The sequence below is a fragment of the Pinus tabuliformis genome, chromosome 4_1 (genome assembly GCF_031772625.1).
Source record: "Pinus tabuliformis cultivar Carrire ecotype Pingquan chromosome 4_1, CPIR1, whole genome shotgun sequence".
Taxonomy (NCBI): domain Eukaryota; kingdom Viridiplantae; phylum Streptophyta; class Pinopsida; order Pinales; family Pinaceae; genus Pinus; species Pinus tabuliformis.
Genome location: NC_142303.1, coordinates 812,414,805 through 812,430,087, shown reverse-complemented (window position 1 = coordinate 812,430,087; position 15,283 = coordinate 812,414,805).

Sequence of the window (15,283 nt, the reverse complement as noted above, 5' to 3'; positions counted from 1 at the left end):
AAAATATTCTTATAAAAAATGTGGCTAATAATCATTGGAATTGCACTGAAAAACTCCATGCAACACTTTGGGCATATAAAACTACATGGCAGAGTACAATGGGGTTTTCACCATATGAACTTGTGTATGGTAAAGCCCCTTTGTTTTTGGTGGAGTTCGATATCAAAAAGCTTAGAACAACTCTAGAAGTAAGCATGGATCTTACCACAGCCTAGAAACACCGACTCAATCAGCTCAATGAGTTAGATGAAATACGTTTGGTAGTTGTACAAAACATTAGCACAACCCAACAACAAAAAACTAAGTGGCATGATAAATTCATTAAGGAAAAGGTGTTTCAAAAAGGTGATTGGGCATTACTCTATGATTCCTAGTTCCAGGATTTTAAAGGAAAGCTCAGCTCAAGATGGATGGCTCCATAAGAGGTTGACACAGTATTTGACAATGGAATTGTTAAACTCATAACAATAGATGAGGCACATAATCCTTTAATTGCAAATGGACATCACCTCCGGTTGTATCACCATCCAACCTCTAGGGACTCCTTTATTAGACATATTTTTATGATTCCAGTTTTGAAATCATTTGTGTAGAAAATTCTTCCTCTGCACCTCATATTGAATTAACTAAATATAATATATATGTGTGTGTGTGTGTGTGTGTGTGTATAAAATAACAAATAAAATAAAGTTGAATTTTGTTGCCAGTCCACCCACATCTCTCTTTTCCCTCTGTCAGAGTGCTCTTGCCTTTCCCTCCCTTTCCTTTGTTTCTACTCCACTTGCAACTCTCTTTTTCCCTTATACAACTCTTTTCCCTTTCCTTTGCTTCTAATCCACTTGCAACTCTCTTTTTCCCTTATACAAAACTCTTCCCTTTCCCTCCCTTTCCTTTATTGCTACTCCATTTGCAACTCTCTTTTTCCCTTTTACAATGCTTTTCCCTTTCCCTTACTACTACTCTACTTGCAACTGTCTTTTTCCCTTTTACAACACTCTTCCCTTTCCATTTCTCATACTCCACCAGTGTTGCTACTCCACCGATTTTGATACTCCACTGGTGTTGCTACTCCACTAATGTTGTTACTCCACTGATGCTGATACACCATTGCTGTTGTTACTCCACCAATGTTGATACTCCACCGGTGTTGTTATTCCACCAATGTTGGTACTCCACCAATGTTGTTACTCCATTGATGTTGATACTCCACTAAGGTAATTCCTTAGGTACATCCTCGAATGACTCCATGAATTTAATTGAAATTTCATTAATGACATGACCAATAAGGGTCAAGGATGGCCATACCTTAGTTGGGCAGGAGATTATTGTATTTAATAATAATGATACCTTTGTCATTATTATCGTACCTCATTTAAATCTTCCAATCATACCATTAATATGGAATAATTACCCACTCAGATCATATCCTTACCTGTATCCTTCACATATACCCATTCTCATTGGAAATTTCACTATGTATGAGTACACACGACAGCATTAAAATGTAATTATTTCCAATGTATCAGAATAATTACCATAATCATTACCATGTTTATTGTTGATTTTACCATAACCCTCACCCATATTCACTTCCCTTACCATCACTCCTGTTACCGCATATTTTATCGGCTAACTGTCCCCTTAACCACTTACTTCTACTCTAAGTGCTACTATAGAGTAACTGACAAGAATAATGGGTGGCCAAGCTATTACACATGAACCAAAGAGTATAGAGCAGGTTTGACATTGACCAAAATTATGGAAGATATTCCAAAATTTGGGTCTACATACTTACTTCGATAGGTTATAGGGCTTTGATGAAGGGGTGATAGTTGAGTTTGCGCAAAATATGAAAGAAAACGATCCAGGGTCTATGGACTGGAAGTTCAAGTGACTGAGTAAGTTATTATGGTTGTCACCAGGTTTCTATAGGACGAACATAAGTGACTTATCAGAAGAACAAACATTCCATAGTTTCGAGAGTTATTCCTACAGGTGGGGGAGAACGTGATGTAGAAAGGGAAGGGGTATGACTAGAAATCGTTACCACAGACTTGGGAAGATGTTGCATATTTTTTAATGCGTTATATCAACTATGAAGGTTGGTTTTCTATCCTCTTTAAAAATCATTTTAAGCTCCTAGACTATCTCTGATTTTGCCAGATGCATTCCATAAATATTTCATTCTTACTTGTGAATAATCTACAATTGATAGCCCAGTCCATGATCCATTCGCTCTAGGCATTGGTCATCCTTATGAATCATGTGCTCATCAGATTATTGGTAATTCATGCCTTGTTACAAACTCCTGTAACTTGGAAACAAATGGTTGAGCTATCAGAAGAAGAATTTTTTGCCATGATTCCTCTAAGGCTAGAAGAGGAAGTAATGGAACAAATACCAGAGGAGCTAGATGAAAAAGGGGATGAAAAAAATGAGAGACGAATAAGAAGATTTTGGAAATGGGGGAGGAATTGGGGAGACTAAAATAGAGGACATTGGCACAATTTAAATTGAAGCTACTACCCCTCATTCTCCACTTATGGCCTTTCTACAAAGAGGATCGAGGAAATTCCATTCTCTTACCCGTGCAGTGATACAAGTAATATTTCCTCCCAAATTGAAGTTTGTAGGAGTAATTGAAGAAGAAGAAGATGTTGTCAATATTGCTCCACAAGGACCAATGTCAAAATAAGAACAAGTGGAAGAAGGAGTTGTTGTCGATGTTGTTCCACAAGAACTGGTGTCAGCCTCAGAACAAGTGGAATAAGAGGTGGTCATCGATACTGCTCCACAGGAATTGGTGTTGGCCTCAGAACAAGTGGATGAAGAGGTTGTTGTCGATACTACTCCATAGGAACCAGTGTCGACCTCAAGAAAAGTGTAAGAAGAGGTTGTCATCGATACTGCTCCACAGGAACCAGTGTCATCCTCGGAACAAATGGAAGAAGAGGTTGTTGTTGATACTGCTCCACAAGAACCAATATCGATGTCATATGAAAGGGAATAAGAGGTTGTTGCTGATACTACTCCACAAGAACAAGTATCAGCTTCTGAGCAAATGGAAGAAGAGGTTGTTGCTGACACTACTCCACAAGAACCAATATCATCGTCAGATCAAATGGAAGAAGGGGTGGTCATTGATACTTCTCCACAGGAACCAGTACCAGCTTCACCGCAATTGGAGGAAGAAAATGTTGTTGGTATTGTCCCACAAGAAATAGTATCAGCTTCTACACAAATAGAAGGAAATTTAGTAGTGCAAGAGTCTATAGAAGAATGTGTCGATGCTGCTCCACAAGTACTGACATCTGACCAAATGGAGAAAGTCATGATAAAATAGGAACCAATTGACGAGTTAATTGATACTACTCCACAAGGACTAGTACCAGTCTCAAGACCGATGGAAGAGACTATGGTAAAATAGGAATTTGTAAAAGAACTTGCAAAAAGGAAAACCCCCATTCAGTGTCAATGTTGGTTACTTTTCAAAGAAAAAATTCAGTTCAAGATAGAAATTCCCAATCGGTGGGACAATTTCGGTGGAAGTACAGATAGAGGATAAGGAGGTCACCTCAACATCTACACAAATCGAGACACTCCCATGAGGTTGTTGAGGATTTTGAGAGCTAACAATCATATTAACCAACATTTTCTATGTGAATTATACATGCATGATTATATGCTAAGAGCGGATCAATCATTTAATCCAGTACCATTTGTAGGAGATATTTAGTTGAGAGCCTTTGAATCTTTTTTGATTGACTACCAAGAGTGAAAGGAACTTGATAATTGATTTAAGAATTAAAAAATACCACTGATTACTAATTCACCCCTCCCCCCCACATTTTTTCCTTATTCCAATGGAGTTCTTCCAGAAAGAGGGAGATGATTATGATGAGACCTTTGCACTAGTTTCCAGGTACACCACAATTATATCTCTGTTTTATCTTTCTTCATTTATGGGATGGAAGTTACATCAAATGGATGTGAAGACTACCTTTCTTATTAGTGTGACTGAGGAAGAGGTGTACATAGAGAGACCTCAATATTTTTGGGTTCATGAGGAAGAATATCACGTGTGTAGATAAACGAAGGCCTTATATGGAATCAAGCAAGCTCTGAGAACTTGGTATTTTAGAATTGATGGATATCTGATGAGACTTGGTTTCTTTGAGGGTGTTTTTGATCCAAACATTTATATAAAGGTTGTGAAGGGTGATCCTATAATGCTACTATTATACCTTGATGATTTGTTCCTAACAGGTGTAGAGCATCTTATTATTCAGTGCTAGAGGGAGTTGGCCTCTGAATTTTATATGCAAGATCTTAGCTTGATGCATTACTATTTGGGATTGGAATTCTGGTAGAAAGTTGGTGAAATCATTCTTAGGCAAGGAAAATATGTCATCAAGGTCCTTCAAAACTTTGGAATGATGGAATGCAATTTTATGGAAAATCATATGGTGATGAATATGATAATGATAAGGGATTTTTAAATCTAATCTGGTTGATCCATCCATGTACTAAACGTTGGTTGGATCATCGATGTATTTAGTGAATACCACAATATAATTTTTTTCAAATATGAGGTCCAAAACTGCTACCTCTACTTCCATTTTGACCTGAATCTTGTCTATGTTACTCTGCATTAGCTCATTATTTTGATAGTTAGGAAGAGACCAATATTATTGTTTATCCATAGCAAACATTTCACACTACAAATTGAGCAAAGTCAAGATATGTTCCATAGTTGTTGTTACATAATCAATGTTGATGGTTGATTCTTTCATGCTCTTTGATGAGAGAAGTATGCAATTCATCCTCCATGCTACCACTTGCTAAAATAAATTCTTTCACTCTTGTAAATTCTCAATTCCCATCACAAACTCCTACATTGATCAGAATAGCCATGCTTGGCATATATAATGTTCCACCTTGGTTTCCCACTTTCGTCAACTAATGTACCCATTCTAAACCTTTAAATAATTTTCCTACCTTATTCATTCCATTGCTCAAACATTCATTGTCTATTTCTTCCCTATTTCTATTATTAAATATCACCATTAAGTCACTACATGTCAAGCATGCTCTCCTTGTGTTGTCGAAGAGATTAATATGTTGTAAATTCCACTTGCATTCACTATAAAGAACACCATACCACCATTTTTCCTATTGCTTGTGTTCATGCATTAACTAGGAACAGGTGTTTGAGAGATCTAGAGCATGTATGACAATGATGAAGAACCATTGTTTTGTAAAATATTCACTAGGATGATTCTAGGATACCTGAGGGGAAGGACATATACACACATTAGGCTAACAAGCCGCCCAAAAAACAATCCTACTACATTTTCCTTCTCTGATCGATGTACGAATTGCTTGAAATTTAATTTCTATAATCATGGTAAAGGCTTAAAGGTTCCATTTCTATGATCTTGAGCCAACATCCCTTGTTCCATGGAAACTCCTTTGTTAGCCAACACATCTTTTGTGGTATTGAAATATTGTTTTATATGATGAAACTCAATTGTTTCAGTTTTTCTAATCTGCAATATTTTCCTATGAAAAAATGGGGACTTGATAGAGTTGGGGTTCCCTTTTATTTTAATCACTTGTTGGATGACTTTCATGGACTCCCAAAGACCAAAAATCGACATATTTTCCTCACAATAATTAATTCAAGCCCTTCTCATTGAGCCAAATATTATGGTTGGTTATTTGTGGCATTACCCAAGCCCCAAGGGTATTGAGTCTCAATTTGTTCATTGGGGTGATAGATAACCCCTTCCACTCTTTCCTCCCCTAAGATATTAAATATTTATGAAACCATTTATTTATTTATTTATTATTAAATTACATATCATTTCTAATGTTTATGAATGATCATATTACACATTCTTTTTTTATTTATTTAAAAGTGATAAAATATCAATTTATAAAAATTTAAATTAAAGAATATTAAACATATTAAAAAATCATATTATTTTTTTAGTGGAGAAAATTGATTGTCAAATTTAAATATAGTGAAATTGTAAATTTAAAGATCTAAACATTGTTATTTAATAGGTGAATAAATTTTAGTTTAAAAAATAAATAAATTACCCATGGGGTGTAGAATAGACGATGATGGGGTCTATTGTTAAGTCACTCTGTGATGTGAAGGTTTCCAATTCGAAACTCCATGGAAAAAAGTCCAGTCATGTTAATAAGGGGTAGCATGGCCAAGGCCAAGTGTGATCCTTAGGTGATTTTGATGGCTTAGATGCCCCTGGTCGCAATTTCTTAAGCCAAAGGTTAAGCTTGTAGTCATCTCTTGAGGATGTAGATAACTTGAGAAACATATATATAGTTTATTAAACTGACTTTCTTAAAAATATGATTGAATCTAGAATTTTTAATTATGTTTTTTTAAATAAAATTTTGTATTAATATATTTATTTTTCAAATTTAATTGATTTTTTTTTTACTCCCATTGGGTTGTATTAGGGTTCATAATACATGGAAGAGAAATGGGGGAGGGTTTTCACCCCACCATCATGCCAAGAAATTAACGACGAAGGTTCGTTGACCACCCTCCCTAGTGCAAAGGAAAATTTTAGGGACTAATATTCGGAGGTGGGCTAATTTTCCATGATTTTTCCAAAAAACAGATTCGCCAATTTCGATTTTTTATAAAAATGGTTCGCCCAAATTTTACAATATAAAATTATTTTACCATAAAAATTGACAACATTTTAGAGAGAGTATATATAAAATAATTATAAATTTGAATAATTTTAGAAATACATCAATAAACATTTTATAGTTTTCATATTAGGGACTAGTAAGATTCGCCAATGTTTTTAAACTTCAAGATAATTTTCCATCCTTAAAATTTTCCCTATGAGTCCCCACATGACACAAATCAGGATCATTCACTATAATGACATAACATTTATAATGTGGCCTACCTTACAATGACAAGGAAAAGAATGTGGCCTTTAGGGGGAGACAGAAATAGAGGCATGCATAATAGTTCTCAAGTTTTTTTTAGAGCTCAACCTTTAACTCGGTTATACAAAGTGCAAGACCCACCAGTTGTTCAGGAATAAATTCATAGTGTAGACGTAGTTATTACATGTGAAAGAGATGAGAACTCATATTGTGAAGTGTTTGCAACAATTGCATATTGAATTCCATGCCATGGCCATACATAAGGAAGAAAAAGCCAATACCCTCCATACTATATATTTATACTAAAAGGTTAAATCCCTACTTGATAAAGTCCTCCTAAAGAGGAATGACACCAAGGTTGAGATTGCCTACTAGCTAGAGGGAATTTAGCAAGATTTGATCGACATCACCAACCACCTAGTAAAAATGGATCTCCTCTTGTCTAACATAAATGTAAGGTTAAATCAAGGGAAGGTGTCATCTCACTAGGCCACTATAACTGATCTAGCCTATAGATATCTCCACATCATCGTGATGGAAATTTATAGTCATTGGTATTTCTATTTTTTGTAGTTTTCACTAGTTAGGATTATTAGGCACGCAGTTTATTTTAGTTATCAACAACCTATTCTGCTTAGGTCATCTTTTGAAATTATGTTATCATCTATGTCATGTTATTCTGTTGACTTTATGTTATTCCTTGGGACCAAGATGCTCCAATTTTGTCATTGGTCAGGTTTCCCATGTGGTCAACAATGACAAAAGGAGCTATTCATGTTGTAATTTTGAAATGATCTAATGGAAGGTTATTTACTTACAAAAAAACATTTAGGTCAAGTTTAATGATCAAGTTTAAACCTCTCTAAACCCTTTCATAGAGTTTTAAGTGTTAATTAAAATTTTCTTTTGAAATGAGAATATATGGTAAGGTTTAAAAGGAAATATGATTTTTAATGGTCCACTAATATTAATTTCATAAGGATAGCTTAATTAATTAGTCCTGGCTCGCAATTTGTTATTATCTTCTTTGTTGATTCTTGATGCTACTATAATCTATTAGTAAATAAATGCACCAGACTATTTCCAACCAAGGACAAACTTGTTATGATCTATTTGTAATAAAGGTATAATTCATTACTTATGATCATGATTCCATCCTAAAGTTAATAATAATCAATGTGAGTTTACCCAATGTTGATATCTTTATTTAACACAATTATGTGAAATATTAATGTCTGCCCCACCGCCATCTATGAAAAGTAAGAAACATTGAATATAATGTGGAACAAAAGATGTGGAGGGTTAAGTAAATTGTGGCATAATGTGATACAATGCCAATGGGAGTTTGTTATGCATTAATACGTATTTAATATACTCCACAATATATCACAATAATAATGAAATTAGATCAACATCCATTTGATGTTCTTTTGTATCTATATATGTTATACTATTTTGAATGAAAAAATATGTAAAGTCTCGATGTGAATATACTATATTTCAAATGTTGCATAGTCATGTGTTGTGATTGTGATTGCCACAAATTTTAACCGATTCCATAATTGCCATCTAGAACACAGTCATTTCCATGAGGATAAAAATTTAGTTGAGCATTCTTGTAGGGATATTAGTAGCCATAGTCCAATGAGGTATGAATGTGCTCGACGTATATTCGACATTTTGTTAGAAGATGATGACATATTACCATTACATTGAAACAATCTTGTGACCACCTTGTAAATTCTTCTCTATATGCATTAATTTTATAGCCTTAAAGTCCTAAACTAGTTCCATCAAGTTTCTCTAACTTATATTTAATGTTTAAGTCTCTCTAATGTTTACTCTAGGATTCAACTTACAAATTCTATGATTTAGTAGAATGTTTCTTTTTTAATGAATTTAATCTCTCTTTAATGTGGAAATTGATTCCATGAATATTTGTTGTTTACGTATTTTTTGAAGCTCTACTCTTATTTCTTTACTTATTAGATTTTATTATTAAAAATATCAAGGATTTAGTTATATCTTTATTTTTTTTTAAACACGTTAACATGTTATAGTTATGTGTGGATTAACTATAAACATGTTCTAACTATAAACATAATGTGTGGATTAACTATTAGCATGTTATAACTATAATTGTGAGTGCATTAGCATTAATGTGTAAATATAACTGTAAAAATCTTTATTCTAACCTTTTAAACATAATTAACAAAATTGTAAAATTAAACCATTCAAAATCATAATTTTATATAAAAATAAAAATATAATTTAAACAAATTGATATATTTCTTTCTTATTGCCATCGATGTGAAAATGAAGTGTTATGAACCATCATATTCTAAGTTCAAATCTCTTTATCTTACCCATATCCACATACTAGGGGTGGTGTGGTTCACCTAGGGGTTATATTAGTAGTGGTCAAAATCATGCACCTAAATGAACATGTGCACATTCTGAAGCATGCACATGTATTACTGGGCTTCTAGACTTGGAAAGGCCTGGGCATCCATGCTTGGCAAGGCCTAAATGTCCAACTAGGATGCCAAATAGGTTTCCAACTCAACCTGGACCAGTAATGCACACGCATTCTTTGATGGCACAAATGATCTAGGAATGCACACATGTTCTTAGGAACGTGCATGCATTCGTGATCATTTTTTTTAATTATGTGCTTGTGGCCCCAATTTTTACCACATAAGCACCACACAACTCTTTTTTGGGAGATATTGAGAAAAAAATTTGATTCCCAAACGACCTTAAGCTTGAAATCAACACCATACCTTGTCTTTGGAGTCCATGTAAGCATTATAATGGTTTTATTTTGTTTTTTGTTAAATTTGGTTTAAAATTGGAAAAAAACACCCTAAATAATATCTTAAACAAAATAATTATATTGAATTGCAAGGATATTGGTTAATATAAAACCTAATCAAAACCTAAACCCACCATCACCAAACCAAAATTTAGAACAACCAAACCCAAAATAAGAACCAAGAAATACAAATGATGAAATTGATGCATCCTTATCTACACTGAGGTCACAGATACATGATCTCCAAGAAAACAAAGAGTCCTCACGATTGTCTCTTGCAAGGTCAGTAAACTCAATCATATCATCCATATCCAATGCCTAAAGCTAGTTAACTAACAAACCTACTTATAGCGCTAGAATATATGAACATTATAGAACCAATCTAGAAAAATACCTCAACACTACTAAACAAGATTTGTTTTCTTTGTTTGTTGACCCAAGAGATAATCAACCTTTACCAATAAACAAAAGCCTCATTTATATGGACTAGTGGTCTAACCAATAATTTCTAGACAATTAGATTGATAGGTGATTGATGGTATTTGATAAAAGTCCCTATAATAATAGGGAAGTAGCTTTATACTTCTTAATGAATTTTGTTTTCAATACCTTCCTCCAAAACTTTATGTTGCTATTTTTTTATAATATGCGCATTTATAAAATATATCAAAAAGTGTGGAAAAGTGTAACTAGGTTCATTCTTCATAATGACATGTAATTATGATTTTATTTAAAGAAATGTAAATAATAAAAATGTAATTATTATGTTGACTTGCTTCATGGGTTTCATGAGCAAGGGATTTTATTTTTGAGTCAAGACTCCCAGGGAGAGTCTTTAGGGTTTATTCATCTAGACATAAAAGAGTCATTGTCATGTAAATGAAGTCATGTTACACTTTGTAATAGGTCAATATTATCTATGTAAAGTATCCTCCAAGAACTTGTCACCAAACCCCTTCAATTCGGCCTACAAACCATGAAGAAACTATAAGATGAAGTCGGCCTAAACTCCAACTAATGAGGTCCAGTATTGCAGCAAGGATGTTGTAACTCCTAGGGCTACCAACTTTAATTCATCAACCCGGGGTTCATACAAACTTGGACGTGACAGTGTTGTATACACAATAGATGCAATGGTCTACTCTTGTAACTTTTCAACTGGGGCGATAGACCACTAGGGCTTTTCAAACCAATCTTCTATTGAGTAAAAGGAGTCTGAATACTAACAACAAATGGAAAACTATCTGTAATGCAAAAAGGAAATGTTTCCTATCTTAGGAAATGAAAATGTTGACTGGGAAAGTGCTACATGAAGTGATGTTATGGAACCAGCTCACAAAAATATAGAAAAGATAGATAAACGCCTTAGAAATAAGCCTCTTCAAGGGGGCAACCTCCTTTACATTACACAAATGAACAATTCTTGGATGATACAAATGACAAGACCTCTTTTCTATATATAGAAGTCTAAGGGGTCATAATATAATCAGAGCTGACATAACAATAATAATGTAAGTGAACAATAATAACAATAGTGGGCTTCTATGGAGCACAATAATAACAATATGGGGACTACATGGGCACACCAATATAATAATGGGGTCATACTAATAACAATAAGGGGTTACACTAGCAGTATAGGGACCTAACATGCCCCTCTCCTTCAAAAAGTGTTGTCCTCAACACTTGAGTAGTTCTTGATGCTTCTGTATAAAATTCTCATCCTTCCATGTGGAATCTTCAGCAGGTAAGTTCTTCCACTTGATGAGATACTTTGAAATTGATCGATTTCATAGTTGTCAACGTCTGTGAATGCTTCAGGTTCCAATATGATTTTTCCTTCCTTGTCAAGTTCTGGCGATATTGTTGGAACTAGGATCTGGCAACTTTTGAATGAGTTCCCACCCTGCTTCGCCATTCTTCCATTCATCCCTTGCTTTGTTTATTAAATTTGGATGGATAATTATACCAACCTCTGCCATTTCTGCAACCATATGTTCAATTTCACTCCTTTAGGCATATGGATATCTATAAGGCCTGATGTTTGGAGGAACACTTCTTGGAATCAAATGAATAGCATGATCATGATCACGAATATGTGGGAGACCCTTGGGGGTCTCAAATACCTTGGAATGATTGTCCAAGACTTTTTGGAGATCTGGAGAAATAGACGATTTCGATGTGAGAACCATTAGCGAACATAATTGTGTAATTAAGCCTCGTTGTTCTTTCTTTAGAATCTTTGTCATTCCATTAGAGATGATTATCTTTCCTGGTTTCCCTGTGATACCCCTTAATTCAACTTCCTTTCCTTCTGAAGCAAATTTCATGAAAAGTTCTTGAAAATTAAAAGCTATTGTACCTAAGGATTGTATCCATTGGACTCCTAGTACAGCATCAGTACCACCCATTGGAATGGAAAGCATTGGGCTATTCAATACATATTCTCCCATGGATAGCTTTATATTATGGCACTTTCGAGAGCAATTTATGGTTCCTCCAGTACAACCGTCACTTGACACTCTGGTGCTAGATATAGGAAGCAATTCAATTCCTTAGCTATCTTACAATGAATAAAATTATGGGTACTACCCGAATCAATCAACACTATTACCTTTTCCTTCTTGACATGTCCTTCTATCTTTATAGTTTGAGGAGTGGTAATTTTGACCAATGCATTACAAGATATGGTCAAATTCATTTCTTCTTTCTCTAGGGTTGGTTCTTGGTGAGTATCCTTTTCTTTTAATGTTTCTAGATACTTTTCTTCCTAATATTTCACTGCTTGAACCTTCTTCTTCTTGATATGTCCTTCTATCTTGAGAGTTTTGAGAAGTGGTAATTTTTTCCATTGCAATACAAGATATGGTCGGATTCATTTTTTCTTTCTCTAGGGTTGGTTCCCGGTGTATATCCTCTTCTTTTGACATTTCATGATCCTTTTCATCATTAGGAAGCCTTTCATGTAGTAGCTTTGTCCCACCTTCCTTAAAACCTTCCATGTATTTCTTCAAATCTTCCATGCCTTTCTTCTAATATGATTTCATACCATTGATATCAGCTTCCATGGCATAGATAAAACTATTTATCTTTTGCTTCTCTAGAATATCATTTACCCTTATATTCAATTTTTGTAAGTCCTCAATGTGCTCTACTCAAAGACGACATAACAATAATAATGTAAGGGCACAATAATAACAATAGTGGGCTTCTATGGGACACAATAATAACAATATGGGGACTACATGGGCACAACAATATAATAAGGGGATTGTACGAATAACAATAAGGGGTTACACTAGTAGTATAGGGACCTAACAAGTGACATGAAATTATCTAGCTGAGCATTTACACATTACTTGCAAAAGAGACTTAATTTAATCATGCATTCTAAAATCTAGTTAGTTATACTAAGTAAGCATGGAAATTAACCTCAAACTACTCTGACTGTTGTATGCATGTATTAACTAGAAATTGCAAAAAATAGTCTTTTTTTTATTTTCAATGTTATAAATATAAATGCTAGGCGAACAAATTTGATCTTTTGTAGGGGAGAAAGGCATGGGGAAACAGGTCCAGAATGGTGCTGAGGGTGTGAAGGAAAACTAGAGGCCTAACCTAAGCTCAGATGATCATTTCTACTAAATCCAGGCTTAAAACAATTTGCTACAGGGCTTCCTGTAGTACTACAGGATGTCCTGGTTTTTACTACAAGATGCCCTAGTTTACTCAGGAAATAGGCTGAAAGCTAGAGGAGAGTAGGAGAGGTGGAATAAAGTGTGGGAAAGGTGTCTGATGGTGGGATAAGGCATATAGGAGGTGTATATTGCCATAGGCTTAGGCCAACTCTTCAAGATGGTTGGATTTTCTCAAGGGAGATGTCCACTTTGCTACAAAATAAAAATTTGGATTAGGGGTTGGTCGACTTGGGTAGTATGGGTGAAGACAACTTGGATGAGGCTTGTGAAAAGATTTCTCCCTATAGATCAAAAACTCCTGCAACAACATACATTATTTCATTAATTTATGCATAACTTAATTTACTTATGGAAAAGAGTAGTTGAATTTGGGGAAAACATAATTATGCAAAATCTGTGAAATGCAATTCTCTCTAATCTACAACAGCTTCAAAAACCAAAACGAAAATTGCAAGTGCTTCTAAGGAATTAGAGATAGTAATCTACTCAATCAATAACCCTAGTCATGCAATGATCTAAACAGACAAATTTTTTTTTGGGGTTGTGAGAGTGGGGCCCTCAAACCATGATCCCATGAGGGAGATGAGGAAGAGGCCACTATCACAAGATTTTCTGAAGTATTCACTTTTAGTATTGTACCACTGATCTACATTTTCAACTAATGGGAGCAAAACTAAACAATCATTCAAGCACTTGCAAATGGGATAAAACAAAAATAACTTCAGCAGTTAACTATGAATGTAATCTAAGCATACATATACAAAAAGAAGAGGAACCTCTGCTACTAGGGTTGGTACTTAACCCAAGAGCTTCAACCCTATGAGTCAACATAGTGTTGGATCAAAGAAACCCTTTCAATTATCACCAAAATGTCGAAAATAACATGAGAATAATAGTCACAATGTCTTATGCTCAAAATTGTCTCTTGGCTATAATAAAAAGTCAAATCCTAATGCGGACCTAGGCCTTCTTATTTATACAACCAAAGCTACCAACGACTTCCTTAAAATTAGGGATTCTTGGCTCCCAAACTCAATATTAACTTCTCTTCAACTATCACCGACTTGGTTGCCAATGACCTTGGTGGGCTTGGCTACTTGTAACTCCGAGTTGATGAGATCTGGTGGAGGAATCCTTGAGTGATTGAGGAGTTAAGGAGGGACATCCAATCTCCTAAAATCCCTCTTGTTTGTCTACTTCGAGTTCCTGTACTTAAATTTTCCAAAAACTGCTCCAAATCATGAAATTAATGCACATTAGGCCACATGACATTACATATCACCTTTACCATTCTCACTAAGAAAAATATAATAAAATATGTAAAGAAATGCGAGAGAAGTTGATTTTAATAAGCTAGAGAGTGGCAATAAGGTCCATATAATTTACCTATTGATGATCCTCATCATCACCCCCCTACTAAAAGTTTTTCTCATCCTCTGAGAAACTTAATCTATGTCCATGTCTTTCATTTCTCTTGTGGCCTCTCTGACATCCCAGACTTCTGTTGATGTAGTCTCCTCTTGTGGATAAAATCCTGCATGCTTCTTTATTTCCTCCCACTACTTTCTCTCCTCTTCCTCCTTTCTTCCTTCTAACATACCCAATAGTAATGGTGGACTGAGTTTCAAACCATCTAGTTGATTTTGAGTCTCTATACTGCCTTCTTATATAGTGGGGTCCTTTATAGTGCATCTCTCATTCTTTCAAGGGAATGCTACTCCCTGATCCTTAGGTTGTATGTTAGGGTGCCCCATCTCCTTTGGCATTATTGCTGGCTTTCATCCTCTAGCAATCTCAAGGTATCTTCAAAATGAGTGATTGTTTGCTCCTGTGT